Genomic DNA, 15621 nt, shown 5'->3' with positions numbered 1-15621 from the left:
CTAAAACAAGGGTTAGGCCCTGCGAAGTAGTCATTTTCTCTGTGCCACAATCCTATGCTTGAGTGCAATGATCTGTGGTTAGCCATCTGGCTGAGCCAAGATGTAGTAAAGAATATGAAGGCAGGGTTGTTCCCGGTCACCTGTTGTATATATATTCATATACACTTTTTCCTTAAGTGATAAAGCCAGTGATAAAACCCATGTATTTAATGTTGTGTTCCTTATGCCAGTACAGCTAAAAAAATGGCTGTTTTGCAGGTCCTTATTCCCTTTACTTCTCCAGTTAATGAAATCGCCTGATAATGTGAGTGACTCAAGTTAGCATTTCATTTGGGCTGTCAAGAGTTCTTATTTGTTCCTTAAAAATAGCAAAAAAAACCTAAATCCAAACAACAACAACAAGAAAAATTACTCTATTGTCCCAATAGAGGAAGTGCAGGGTCTGTTCAGTTACAAGTACTCTCCTATTTTCTAGACAACAATAATAATAGTTTTAGCAGATGAAAACTTTTTCTTTAGAAAAGCCTTGTCTCAAGCTGATGGTAGTTGTTTCAGGTGAAACTTGTAACCCGTGAGCCTGTTTAAAGTCATTACTTTAACAGCCAATGGCATTTTTATGTTAGGAGAAAGATTCGAAATTATAACCTGTATTCCAAATTTCAGTGAGTTTTCTTACTTTTGATGGTTTGGTTTTTTGAGTCCCCTCCCTCCCTGTTTGTTTTTTTTTTTTTTGCGAGGAAGGGTGTTTAGGTCTGTTTAAATGTGTTAATGGCTGCACGTAACTCCTAACAGAAGTCTAATACAGAAGTGATTAAATTTCAGTGCTGATGAATCCCATGTTTTTTCTTGCTTACTTTTCTCAAGGGATAGAAATTTTTGTTAGTGTTTGAAGAGTTTGATATTCATGTGCACTTTGACAATAAGAGACGTGATTGTCCTCATTGCACTAATAATTTTCAGCCGCCTTTTACATTGTACTTTTTAACATTTTGTGAACTGTTTTACCTTAGTGGAAACATTTCATCAAGATTCATATGAATGGCATCCTTAAATTCTTTATAAATAAATACGTGCTACAGCTCTTATGTTACAGAAATTATTCACAGTGCGGTGTTACAAATTTTATAAATGTGAATATATTAATATTAATTCAGAGTGCTTTATTAATAAGTTCTATGAGTAGGAAACCGAAGGAGAACAGAGTGAAAAGAGTCACTGGGCAACACATTAGCCTACCATTACGATCAGAAAGATCGTCCTGTGTTCAGAATTCTGTTTCAATTCATCCCATACCACCCACGTAGGTGGTATATGTACCTACCACGTAGGGTGAATCCAACGTCCACAGGCAAAAATAATAGGTTCCAATATTAAGGACTGTCACTCTCCTACTCAGAAGACAAAAATCCTGTAGATTATGGCAAGTTTGCAGAGTAAAAAGCCAAAACCTGAAGTTCCCATATGTGTGTAGCTCCATCTTTAAGGAGAGCTTATGCGTGTATTTCATATTTCGGATAGTTGTGCAGTTCATTAAATTATCTGCGTCCTGTCATGTTGAATAGGTCTCATTATATGTAAAATTATTTCCCTTCTGGCTTCAAAAGAAGTAGACAGTGAAGTTCTGACTTTGTTCTTTCTAACACCAGGGCTAAGAGTTTCTGGACGTCTGACACCAGCTCTATTCATTTTATTTAATAAGCTACAATGGCTCTAAGTGTCAAAAGCAAATGAACGTTTACTCTTTTAGAAACTGCAAGAATGAAAAAGATGAAGAATTTCCCAGGGTTTCAGTGTTGAAGTCTTAAACAATGGAATAATGAGTATCCAGCGAAGGCCACTTTGTGCTGATAGATCTGAGTCGTACCTGCCGTTAACATAGGGGGCTTTCAGTTACTGAGACTGGTTCAACTTTTGGTATTTGGGATCTAATAATCCCAAAGCAAAGAATATTCAAGGTGTGTTGGAAACTTTCTACACTCTTTGCAACCTAATATTTCAGCTACAATCAGAAGTGATGTAAATACATGTGCTCTTCACCGCCAGGCATCTACTTTCAGGTGGGTTTGCTTATAATTCTATGCTCAAAATATCATACTGCTCTTCTCAGATGAGTCCAAGGCGGGGATATCGCATGACTAAATCGTGTGACTAAACAGACGTCACAGCCAAAGTCTAGCAAGAAGGGCTCCCAACAGCATATTTCTTTTGCTGGAACAATGCAATCATCTGGTGGTCTTCCGACTGTTTCTTTCCTAAAGACAACACCGTCTTGAAGGCAATATGAAACCACTTATCCATTGGGAGAACAATATTATTTTTTTGTGTGTGTGTCTCAAGAGTCATCAAAAACCCTCAAAACCTTTTAAAATGTTGCAAGACTTTCAGTAAAAGGGGGACTCTAGCTAAACAGCCTCACAATTGCATTGCTAATTATGGCTGAGATCGATGAGGGGTTATATTTTTTTAAAAAAAGATGAGTATATCAAAACTCAGGCAGATTTTTGAGAACTCTTCATCTTATATTTCCTGAAAAAATAGACGTGATCTATTAAATATCATCTAATAGATGATATCTATAGATAGAGAGGGAAAGGCAACCAGTAGACAGCTCTTGTACCTACCGATGCTTTTTGATCTGGCTGAGCAAGTACCCAGGCAGTTCCATTAGCGACTCGGGCAAAGTGCTAAGAGCCCTAAAGAAAACAGCTGAATAACATACAGATTTTGTGTCTACTACTTAGGTTCGTTGTATATTTACTTGACTGTCTCTTTGGGCTGCAAAGTGTAACAGTAAGGGAGGTGAGGATAAAATGAGGAAAGACCTGTTTGGTATGTGTCTGGCGTCGAAAGTACAACAAATAACGTTCAGATCATTAAATTATTCGTAATGATCAAGTTTAATGGCTTTCAGTCTAAAAAACCAGACACAGAGGGATACCTTTGTTCTACAAAAAACAACTTTAAGGCCTGATGTTAAGCTTACTAATGTTATTCAGAAGACTTGAATCGACTTTTCTATGCTTTGGATGTAGCGCTTTACTAACAGAGTAAATCAGAGGTGATGAATCCCTCTCCTTTTAGGAAAATAAATACAGAAGTCACTTATGAAACATTCACATATGTGACCAGGGACTTAAAAGTGCCTCATGATTTGATTTCCTTCAGGAAGCAGAGAGAAATAGACACGGAACAGACAAAGCCATTAAAAGAATCTTTCCCCTGGTGTTTAAGCTCAATCATCAACAGATTTGGAAATGTGATATAAGTGACCTTTGAAAAACATGAACTACTATCAGAATATGCAACTTTTAAGACATATCTCAATGTTATAGGAAAGATGGAAATTACGTCCGTAGCCAAGAGACACATTTTCCATTTAAAGTTTACCATTTTAGGAAAGCAAATTGTCTATTACCAGTGGAGACAGATTTTTATATCTACACTGACTGGTACATTCTTGCTGTTTTATTTCATGCTGTCCATACAAAGCAAGCGTAATCTTTTTTTTTTCAGCAGAGTTTATGGCTGCTTTTCATCTTTGGGGTAGCATAAAGCAGGTAGGGTATGTTAATGAATCTGGACTGATACTTTAGCAAAGTAAAAGTAAATACTCTAGGCAAATATTTACCATGCCTGGCAATGAGCAATAAGAGACATAAACCAACTTCTCAAGTTAACATCTTTTTCTTTGTGCAACTGATCACTCGTTTTTTTCAAACCTAGATTTGCAGCTGCTTATGTCTGGGGGGGGGAAGCAAAGATCAAATGCTCTTTGAAGTATTCTAGATCAGGTGTTCCCTACAATTGACATACTTACCAATTTCGACATTTCAGGCTTTTGTGAATGCCTTCTTTCTACTTTCTCTAATCAATATTCTGTTGCACGACAACAACAAACCTGCGGCAGAAGCAAAACAGCACAACTGCACCAATGAATGCAACAAAGGAAAACTGAGCTCTTTTTTTTTTTTTCTTATCTGCTGTAATTCTTCATGACAGATTTCCTTTCTGCTTTGAGTACTCCACACACCTGTAGAACAACATCTATTTTAAAAATTCTTCAAAGCAACAGTGTGGAATATGGAGCAGCTTGCTTTGCTGGAGGTTAGAGAAATGGCCCTGAAGATGAGTGGGAGAGTTACAAGCAACAAAGGTTGTCCTGGAGATCAAACCGTACTGTTCCTCTCTGCTCTTGGGACAACACTGGCTCTTGTGATAAGCCAAGCCATCTCCATAATGTGGGATGGATGACACAGAGGAAATATTTTCTGCCCCCATCTTCTGTTCTGTGGAAGGGAGAGTCTGGTGGACTAGGGGGTGGAATCCAACCCTCTCTGCCTTTCTGGGCTTTTTGTTATCACGGAATCACAGAATAGTTTGGATTGGAAGGAACCTTTAAATGTCATCTAGTCCAACTCCCCTTGCAATGAGCAGGGACGTCTTCAACTAGATCAGGTTGCTCAGAGCCCTGCCCAACCGGACCCTGAATGTTTCCAGGGCTTGCACACCTACCGCCTCTCTGGGCAACCTGCTCCAGTGTTTCACCACCCCCATTATAAAAAATTTCTTCCTCATATCTAGTCTAAATCTTCCCTCTTTTAGGTTAAAGCCATTACCCCTTGTCCTATCGCAACAGGCCCTGCTAAAAGGGTCTGCAACAAATGGAGGTGCTGTAAGAGGAGCGCAGGCTGCCTTTGGCCCTGCTGGGTGGCCCCACTTGGGCACGTCAGAGCTTTGGAAAGCTGAGGGAGGATGTTGCCTGGAGCGTGGTAGGCTGCTTTGAAAGGGCCCCAGGGCCGTGGGTCTGCACTTCCCCCACCTTTTGGGCTCCTCCAAGCCGGATTTAACAGACTGGAGGGTCTTTTCTCCTGCCGCTCTGTCAGCAGTTCTCACAGATGATTATCCACAGACAATCCCATTACTGTTACGGTTTATTATGAATTACAGAAGCCTAGCGTGGCTGCTCTGGCTGAATAACAGCATGGGCAGCAGTAGAGTTACCAGAAACAAACAGTGAGAAGTCTCTTGGCGCCACGCGTTTGCTTGGCATTGTCATGCCAGTTACAGGCTGTGCGTAGAAAGTTCAGAGTGGGAAGTTTGGACTTTCTCACCTAGGAAAGCTGAAGGGAAAAAGTCATCCTGCGATGCTAACGCACACGTGGCAGGTAGTGAAAGCTTGCGAGTTGTTGTATTTTCCTTTGGCTTTAACCAATTTGATCTCAGAAACACTGCTTAAATGTGGTCATGATGCTGACAGCTTGCTTCCAGGGGAGGTATATACCACTGTGCAGAATTACTCATGTATATTGTAGCAAGGGATTAAAATTACAAATTTAAACTTTATGCTCATCATTGTGGGTGTTTTACAAACATGGAGAGACAAGTTCCTCAGCCAGGTAATTTGGTCTGGTTATATTAAAGTAATTACATATTTACTGGGTCCCATAAGCTGAAAATTTGGCTGAAAATCGATTATCACACTGAGTCTTGCAGTACAATATTGTCTGTGTGTTGTCATTTAAAATAACATGCAGTGAAAGAAAGACAGTGGAGAGGGTATTGTCACTGAGTCATGAATAAATGGCTGAAAATAATACAATCTATAGTGGGCTTAATGGCTCTTGTTTTCTTGCCTGCCAGAAATCATAGAATCATAGAATCATAGAATCATTTAGGTTGGAAAAGACCCTTGGGATCATCGAGTCCAACCATCAACCCCACTCTACAAGGTTCTCCCTTACACCATATCCCTTAACACCACATCTAAACGAGTCTTAAACACATCCAGGGATGGTGACTCCACCACCTCCCTGGGCAGCCTATTCCAGTGTCTGACCACTCTTTCTGTGAAGAATTTTCTCCTAATGTCCAGCCTAAACCTACCCTGCTGCAGCTTGAAGCCATTCCCTCTTGTTCTATCCCTAATTACCTGTGAGAAGAGACCAGCACCAACCTCTCTACAATGTCCTTTCAAGTAGTTGTAGAGAGTGATGAGGTCTCCCCTCAGCCTCCTCTTCCTCAAACTAAACAGTCACAGCTCCTTCAATCGCTCCTCATAAGATTTATTCTCCAGGCCCTTCACCAGCTTCGTTGCCCTCCTCTGCACTCGCTCCAGCACCTCGATATCTCTCTCGTATGGAGGTGCCCAGAACTGGACACAATACTCAAGGGGTGGCCTCACCAGTGCTGAGTACAGGGGGACAGTCACCTCCCTCCTTCTGCTGGTCACACTATTTCTAATACAAGCCAGGATGCCATTGGCCCTCTTGGCTCATACCATTAGCATTGGCCCATCGGTCCAATCTATCCCAGTCTCTCTGTAGAGCCTCCCTATCCTCATGTAGATCAACACTCCTGCTTAGCTTCGGAGAAATCTTTCTTGGCAGATATTTTCTTGGTTTTGCAGTATCTATCTGGCTCTGGAGCAGTTTAAACATAGTGCACTGAAGTGTGGTTTACAAGATCATTTGTGGTGCTGCCTTACTGCCTTGCTTCGGGAGGAGGAACACTAGACCTTTTCCTGGCTTGGTGAAATGATGCTGCAAAATATGTGTGACTGTTGATAGCTAAAATGTACTTCTGGATTTCAGTCTTCGTTTCAGGTGAAAAATGCAGCCTGCTGTGAAGGCATGGAGGAACGAACGTGTTAAAGCACATAGAGAGACTATGATTTCGTGGATTAGTCAGAAACCGAAATACTGGGTATTTTTGCAAAATAACAATGAGTCAAGAAGTTGGCTGAGACAGAATAGAAACTGGCCTTTCACACATCCCCGTGTAGTCAGCGGAGCAGCTCAGATAACGTGAGCTACCGCTGTCAGCGGAGCTACGGGGTTAACCGCGGGCGCTCCCAGCCAAGGGTAAGTGCAAAGTCAACTTTCAAGGTGTTTTCAGTTAATATGCTTTCATTTACAGTGGCATCGGAGTAGCACAGAGTCATCTTACCTGCCTCTGCAGACAAGCAGCGACACAGTAACGTCCCGTTGTTATAGTGTTTGCTCTGGTAGCACGTGTTGCAAGTTCCTTAAAAACCTAAAATTTCCCACTTTTATCTGAAAATGCATAAATATAAGACATGAACTGGATATGCAAACATCACTCAGGGATCTCTATGCATTAGGAACGCATATTTTAAAATGTCTTCAATGTTTTTCCTCCTTTTTCTCCAAATTTCTAAATGTTAATGTACAAAAAGTTTCAGTTAGCTTTAAATGTCTTTGGGGAGTCCTCTCTCTCCTCGGGTTTTTATGATTCAGCATGCAATTTTATACAAAAGTGTTCTTGAAGCATTTTGAAAGCTTCCCTGTGAATTATTTCTGGCCTTCTGGTATTTTATGAAGCATCATATTTTGCAATTGAAATATTTTTAGCATGATTTTAGCACGTCTGATTTTCCAAAATCATAGAGAGCCTCTCTTGAAACAGATGGAAAAAGTGACAAACAGCTGAAGGGGAGGCTAGAAATAAAATGGACAAGTTACAAGTGATATTGTGTGTCGGACGCCCTTCTATTAACTTCATCTCCTTTGCACTCAGACTATTTCTGTGCAGAAAACTTGAAGCCTTTTTATTTTTTCCCCTGCTTTTTTTTTGGGAGGGGTGGGGACTGAAGGGGGGGAGGGAACTTCCTTTGGGACTTATGTTTCAGGAATTGATCTTCAGCAGTGGAAGACAAAAAGAAAAATCTCTTCTGACTTGGTTATTTCATAATTTGGCATTATTATAAGTTTGTTCCAACTGCCTCTAAAATATTAATTGCTTTTGCTGTAGTCCTGGCAGCGTGATTCTGTGTGTGACTATCTGTTTTTTCCCCTACTTACAGCCGATTTCAGATGTATTTAATGACAGTAATTTACTGAAATAGACTCACCGACTTTTTCCAGGAGACAAAAATAACATTCTAGACTTTTTTTCTGTGCCCCCAAAACACAAATCCTGAATCTGAGTCCTCAAAGAAACTGCCCAGCCTCTCTCCCCAACCAACCGTGAGCTCTTGCTTGTACACCAGGTTGTCGTCATGATATTTTATTACTTTTATTTTTCCCCGAAAGGAAGGATTTCTGCCTGCTGTACGTGTTTTCTTCCTCAACACCTGCATAGCGAGGACACAACGTGGACGTCTCAGCCGTGCCCGGGGTTCTGGGGAGAGGGGCCGTGAGCCGTCCTGACACTTGAACACGCCGCAGTTTGATCCCTGGCAGAGTCCCGGAGCAAAGCCCTGGGGTACCAGGCTCTGCCCATCCAGCCGGCAACGCTGGAAAGGGGACTTTGTGCTTCAGTCTTCCAAAAAGACACGTTAAGATTAAAATTCCAGCCCTGTCATTTCTTTCTCATGGTGCTTTTCCTCCCACTGAAGTAAATGAAAACGGGATCGGTCCCGATGACAATAATTATTTCCCAATGATGGAAATGGGCACAGTGGGAAAGCGCTCTTGCAACAAAGATTGTAATGCCTGAAGAAGCCAGGATTTCGGGTTGCTGAGGGACCGCTTCAGTCCTTAGACCCCGCCAAGGGCCGGGACTACCCGTCACGCTGTCACTGCAGACAGCTGGCGCACAGCGGGCGCTGACTTTGTTGCTGTAGGCTTTTGTGCCGCTTTAAGATTTTTATAATTAAATATGAAGCAGCGGTTAAGCATAATACAAACTCGACAGGATGTTTTCTCAGTAAATCAGCACAGTTCCATCGGATTAATTTATAATAGTTAGCCCACTGGTGTGCTGGGATCCTTAACAGTCGTGCTGACCAATATTGTTTCACTGCTCTTTTACACCAGTGTGTGTGTAATCTCTTTACCCTTGCTTTGTGCTGAGGCTATAGAACTTCTTCAAGGTTATGGTGCATCTTGTTGTATGTTTTCAAAGTACTATGGGTCCTGTTCTTCGTGGTGTTTCTTGGTGTTATGATAATCCAAATAATAATAACAACAACAACAATAATAATAATAATAAAAGTTCCAGGATAAATTTTAAGTTGGAGAGGCACGATGTAGTGACTGAAGCCTGGTGTTTGTCAGGCGTCCAGGAGGGGGGTGTGAGCTCTGCCGGGGAGCCGCGAGTTAGGGGGTCGCCTGCTGCGATCTCTCAGCCCTTCGGGGGGGGCAGTAGCTGGATTTGCTCCATACAGAGATAAAGATTGAGCCACATTTGCCTTAGATGGTCCTACCAGTTTGAGTAGGCTTGGCTGAAATTTGCCCTAAAAGTACCTTCTGTTTGTTCTCTGCTTCAGAAGTGGTTTCGTTTCAGTGAAGGTAGATAAATGTATACCCAGGTTATGAGACGAAGTGGTCTGATGTTTATTACAGTGGGTGGTCAATGATTCCTGCCAGCATAATCACAGAAGTTAGTGTCATAAATATATTTTAACCAAATGTAGGATAAAACGTGTCCTAAGGATTTGTAGATTTAGTTTACTTTGACTTTTTTTTTTAAATATTTTTTGGGGGGGAAGGATTGTAGAGAGAAGCATTTGGTCTGTTCGATATTTCTTGCTTAGTTATGCTGGTTTTATAATTTATTATCAGAAAGTGTAAGACTGTTGTCTGCCTTTATACTTAGACCATAGTTGATCACCCGTGTTATGTATGCTTTACTGGGGCAAAGCCTACAGAGGTTTGAGCAATAGGGTGAGTATCTGTCTCCAAGGCTCCCCCTTGGGAGGAGCCTTGCATCTCTTACCCCATCCTTTGCATCTCTTACCCCATCCTTTGCATCTCTTACCCCATACTGCATTAGTGAGCCACTCGCGGGAAAAGACCTAAATTATGTTCAAGAATTTGTGTCACTAGGCCAAACTCGTGTCTGCTATAAGCCTGATGAGAGCAGGAATTAATTGAAAGGCAGTGTTTTCTATATTCCCCAAACTGGGGGGAATAGTTGCACAGAGCCTGTCTCATAGGGGTTTAACTTCGTTCATGAGACAGGCACATGATGGAGCCAATATTTCAGGTGGGTAAAACAGTGAGGATGATGGATAGTTTTTATTAGTAGCTGTGTCCACCACTGTGATCAGTGTCCTAACTTTCTAATTGCTGAACGTTCTGGTCAGGACCAGCCACCCTTCTTCTTGCTGGCACCAGAGCACCCTGAGCACCAGAGCCGTGCTCCCACCATCTGCTTGGACTGTAAGGAAGATAAACCAGTGCAGGATTATTCTGTGGATGTATTAGAGTGGGTATCTTATGATTGACATCAGTGTGTTTCAGTGTAAGTTGCAGAGTTTATGCTGGGGTAGTTTTAAGACTGAACAGGTGGGAATAAATGTTTAGATCCACGAGTGTTTCCAACCTGGACATGGTGAAGACAGATACCAGAGAAAACTCTAAAACCAGTCTCTCACCCAGTGAAAGGATTTGGCCTTTCGAACTCGATTTTAATGGTTCAAGGAGGTCCATTCTTTGTCTTATTTTCTCCTGTATCTGCAGCTTCTTATGAAGATAAACAGGGACATGGAAACTCTTAAATGCTTTTAACATATTTCTGTTGGATGAGAAGTACCAGCTACTGCACAAAGTGAATCTGACGTCCCTCCGACACCATCCAGCGCATCTTCCCTCTGCAACAGGGCAATAAAAGTAAGCAGCTGCTGCCTTGACCCTCCACCCCAGTTTCTGCTGGGGGCAGGGCATTCAGCACTTTGTTTTCGCTATTTCTTGTTTCATGAGTCTTTGATTTCTTTCTAATAAACCTGAGGTACTGGATGCTTTCACTTCATATTGAAATGAGTGGAGGAACGGGCATTTGAATCACAGCCTGGTTTCAATTTGAAAGGAATTGTAATGAGACTATAGAAAGGGCTGCAGCGTATGTAATCCACATGAGGCATTTTGCTAGAAGCGAGACATCGTTACTAAAGCCCGCTTATGTCATTTTGATTTTTCCGAATACATTATGAAAAGGATAACTTCCTCATGACATGGTGTCTGGTGGCCTTTATATTACTTTACGGAGCAATTACTTTATGGCTGCTATTCAGGCCCTCAGATTATACAGTTTCCCATTTTATTCTCTATGTGATTCAGATTATTTGTTCACTGAAAATACTGCACAAACACTATAGAAACGTAAATGATGCCTTAGTCCCTGATTAAGCAAGGTGGCTGGTGGATGTAGCCATGACTGGTTTTGACATGTTGAACCTTTCAATTTGTATAAGACTTTGGTTGGCTGCTTCATGCAGACTTTCTGCTTTTTTTTTCTTGTGTGATTAGTTGCCTTCAAATAATAATCATGTAAATTTAAAGCATATATTTGTTTTTCACTATGGAAAAAGAGGAGACAGCCATGGTTAAGCTTAGGTCAGACGCAAATTAGAAACTAATTATGATAGCGTTTAGAAGAAAGAGTTGTTGAAGAAATGTTTGAATGCTTATAAAATGAGGAGATAGATTTTAGATTACAGCAGTCTCCCTGTGAGCTGCAAATGTGTTTTTCCTTCAGAAGACGTTCCGTAATTGTAGAGGTGTATTATTTCAGAGGATGTCACAGTTGTCATGGTGATTGCATTAATATTGCATGGGCATAAAGTGTGCAATAACATCATGTCAGTTCCTCCTGCCCTCAGGCTACCACAAGTTACTAATTTTTTCCTTTAAAATTGTGTTAATTTTTCCCTATAAACATTCCTATTACAAATATCTTTTAAATTGTTCATTCTTAATTTGCACAGAGAAGCTGCAGAAGCGTCTCTATCTGTAGAAGGAAGGAACTTTTAGAAACTTAAATGCATGATTTGGTTGCATTGCTCAACAAACACTGGGAGGAAGGAGGAGTAGCGCGTATGGTAAAAGCTGCAATTTAAAATTAGGACATGATTATTCTCCCTTTTAGCTGCTACATTTACGTCTTCTCCCATCATATTTTTCCCATTTTTCCCTCTCAGGTTGAACCTTGCCCCTTTTTGAGTCAATGAAAGTTTGGCTACGGGTAATGGGGACTTTACCTCCACATTATCTCTAAGGATGCGTGAAAACGGCCACAGGATAACAACAATAGCAAGAACCAGGAAACCACAGAAATTCCCAGTGGTTCAGACTGTGTTGCTGTCGCCTGTGTTTTCCTAGCTCTGTCGCAGATGAGCAAAGTTGAAGTTTGTGGGATAGGAAAGGTCACGGAGGTACTTCCCTCCCCCTGTCTTTTCAGTTGACTTCAGTTGACAAAAACTCGTAAGGATGCAAGAGGTGTTATCGTTTCTGCTGCCTCCGTATATTGGGTCTCATCGAAGGTGGGAAACTCAACAGCTTAATTCAAACAGCTCATCCCAAAAGCACACGTTTCTTTTGTGTACACCTGGGCTGCCTGGAGGGGGGTGAATCCCATCTTGTAACCTTTTGATAAAACCCATTTTGAAGCGGCAGCTGCTGGAGCATTCAGCTCCCTGCTTGTCAAACACCGTGCGTCTGAGTCAATAACCTTCTGCTCCTCTGCCCGCACTGCCTGTCTTTGATTTGGATGCTCATTTTAGGACTTCAAAGCCCTAAATAAAGCCTATCTGTCCAAGCATATGTTTGTTAAGTGGTTCGCGCAGATTAACTTCTCTCCTGTTTCCATATGGTTACTACTCTGGCACCTCCAGTGGCTACGGCAGTGTCAGTAGAGCAAACAGGAGATGCAATCTTTTAAGGTACATTTACACTTTATATAGGGGCAGTGTGTTGTCTGCGCTCCTTCATGGAAAAAGCCCATTGACGAAATTTCATGCCCATGCCACAGCCAAGCTGATACACCCAGCGTCTCAGAGAGGTTTGATAGAAGTGTCTCTTCAAAATTCATAAATGTAAGGCTGTTTTTCAGCATGTAGCATGCCGTGTCCACCTAGAATACGTTGCGGTGACTTGTTTTTGCCTTTCCTTACACCTTGGCTGCTTTCCCCACAGCTTTGACCCCACTGGTAGGGAAGTGCGTGTGCCTGGCTCGCCACGGCCTTTCAAAGTCTTCACCCTTGAACGTGCCTCCTCCTTCTTCTGCACAAGCTGGAGTTTGCTGTCCTTCAGGCTCTGTTTGTCCTCACCTCACTGAGAAGTCGGCAGCTGTCTGCTCGTGGTAGTTTCATAGTGCATTACATTCGTACTTTTCGGTACAGACAGATCTTGCCTGGAGTTTGGCAAAGGCAACTATCTGTTGGATACAGTCATAAATACTTCAGTTAGAGCTACAGGTGTAATGCCCTAGATAATGAATAACGGGAGATTGTAATCAATTAACTTCTGAGAGCCTTATAATTAACACTCTTAGGGGGATGGCATTTTTCTTCAAACTGCTTGGAGCACTAAATCCAAAGCACAGCACTAGAGACCTAGGAGGGCCCATCAGTGAAGCCGTCACACGCATTAAGCTGGGAGCAGAATGCCTTTGCACAGCAAGCACCGTAGTATTTAGGAACGTGCGCTAGCTGTGCTCCAGATGACTTACTCCGGACTAAAATTCAACTTTGCAGCCTTCTTCTTCAGCACCTGAAATATTTCAGCTACTTTTATATTCTGCTCTCTTTCTACTTAAAGTAAATCAAGTTTATTTTTCAGTGCTAGCTTGTGACTCGCAGTTAATGGGAAGGTGGAGCAGGGCCAATAAAGCATTTGATTGAGAAGATCTGTTCTGCTGCGGTTTTTGTGAGGAAATGAAAACCACAAACTGCAAAAAAATTTGCTCGTTAAAGATTCTGTTTTAAAATAGGATTCTTCATGATATTTTTTCCCGAGTCAGTTAAGTCTTGCTTTTCTAGAATTAAGTTTAATCAAGGGGTTTTAATTGGTGATGCTATAAAAGAAAAGGAACACGTGGTCTACAAACACAGGTCAACTTCACTGATTTCAGTGGCATTACCACAGATATGCACAGATCCTCCCCTATGCTTTGTAAGGGCCATGGGGTTTTTAAAACCTTTGTAGAACCAGAAAAATTAAAACCTGTTTAACTAAGCCCTTTACGGACTTTCTGGCATTATTAGAAGTGGAAAACATCATAAATCAGAGAAGATCTTGGTATCCCTAGAAAAGGCACCATTCTGCTATGCAGAATTATGCCTCGCTGGCATCTTTCACAGGGAATGACCGCCCTGAAATCAAGTAAGAAGAGGCATTGCTGTCACTCTGGCATGGACCAGCAGAGCTTTCACGAAGTTCGTCCAAAATATATTGAAAGCTTCAATGCAAATGCTGCTCCCGAGCACATTTCCTGGGAGGCCTAAGGGCAACCACAGCCCTCTACTTCGTTATTAATTCCTCTCGATATTTCTCACTGCTGAATGATGGACACAAACTGCAGCATGGACCGAAGCCTGAAGGCTGTTGAAAACCCGTCCTTGCCATCCTAACAGTCCTTTCTTGCACTGCACAGACAGAGGTCGCATAAATCTCTGTTTAAAAAGAATGGTAGTGCTGCTGTTTTTTTAAGTGTGGCTTATTTCCATTCAGCATAGTTTTGGTACCGCTGTGGTCATGTTTAATATTAAAAAAAAGAAGTCTTTTGAAGATACTGCCAGATATTTCTCACTCTGAGAGGGCAATAACCTTCAAGGTTAAGTAACCTTAGCTGTACTCTTGGTGGGGTTTATTCCTGATAGCATTCCTGTAGGCACTGCAAGTGTGTAGGAACAGTAACCATTTTATCAGTATCAAGCATATTGAACCGAGACAACCTCATAGTTTGAAAAATGAGGCAGTTTTGATGTGGCAAGTCTCTATGTTAAATGGGCAGCTCACAGAAATACCTGTCCCTTGTCACTCTTACCATCACTGTGTCCAAGGTCCAACTTGATTTTCCTGTAATCAGTAGTAAATACCCTACTTGCTGTGAACAGATTTGAAGCCTTGGCTGTAATTACTTTACCCAGTCCTGTAGATAAAGTCAACCTGTCCTAATCTAAACACTTCCAGATCTTCCTGTGTATTCCCTACTTTGCACTTTATCCATCTACATAGCTCTGCCTCAGAGTACTTCTCTCTGGTTATCTGACCAGCAAAGGGCTAACGCTGCTTTGGTTCATCGCCATGAAACTAGTGTTTCCATCGCAGGGGTTAGTGGTCTGTGGTGCATCAGTCTGTGGAGAGCTGGAGAGTGACATGGAAATGTCACTCTGGGTGAAGTTTAAAATGTAAATAAACTCAGAAACATATTAAAATGTCTTCGCTTTCCTTTCTAGGCAGTTGAACTACAGCTGGAAAAGGATCTTTTCCTCTTTCTCTCTGTATAAATGTCAACTAAGAAAAATTTGTAGCAAATTGTTAACCTTTGACAAAAAACTTGCTGTGAATTGACGAATAAATTGATTTAATTTCCCCAGAGGGAGCCACAGGCTCAACATTATCTGCTGGGGCAGCAGTGCAGTAGAAGGTGATGCTGTATGGTAGTATATGTGGAATGAGATTTTTTCTTTTTTTTTTTTCTTTTTTTTTTAACCTACTGTTTTATTGCTTACTATCTTGAATAATGGTTCTCACACTACGACCCTGGATCAGGGTAATCTGGGAGGTTGTAAGAGGGCTGCCTGCACTGCGCTGCACTGCGGCGCAGCGGACCCGATGAATTTCTGCCGGGTACCCCGAGCTTCAGTGCAGAGACGGAGCCTCTCGGCCCTTGTACGTCCTCCTGACATGTAATGGGACTTGCACTGGGCCTTGCTGC

This window comes from Larus michahellis, chromosome 1, assembly GCF_964199755.1.
Source record: "Larus michahellis chromosome 1, bLarMic1.1, whole genome shotgun sequence".
In the NCBI taxonomy this organism is placed as follows: domain Eukaryota; kingdom Metazoa; phylum Chordata; class Aves; order Charadriiformes; family Laridae; genus Larus; species Larus michahellis.
Note: the sequence above shows the minus strand (reverse complement) of the source record.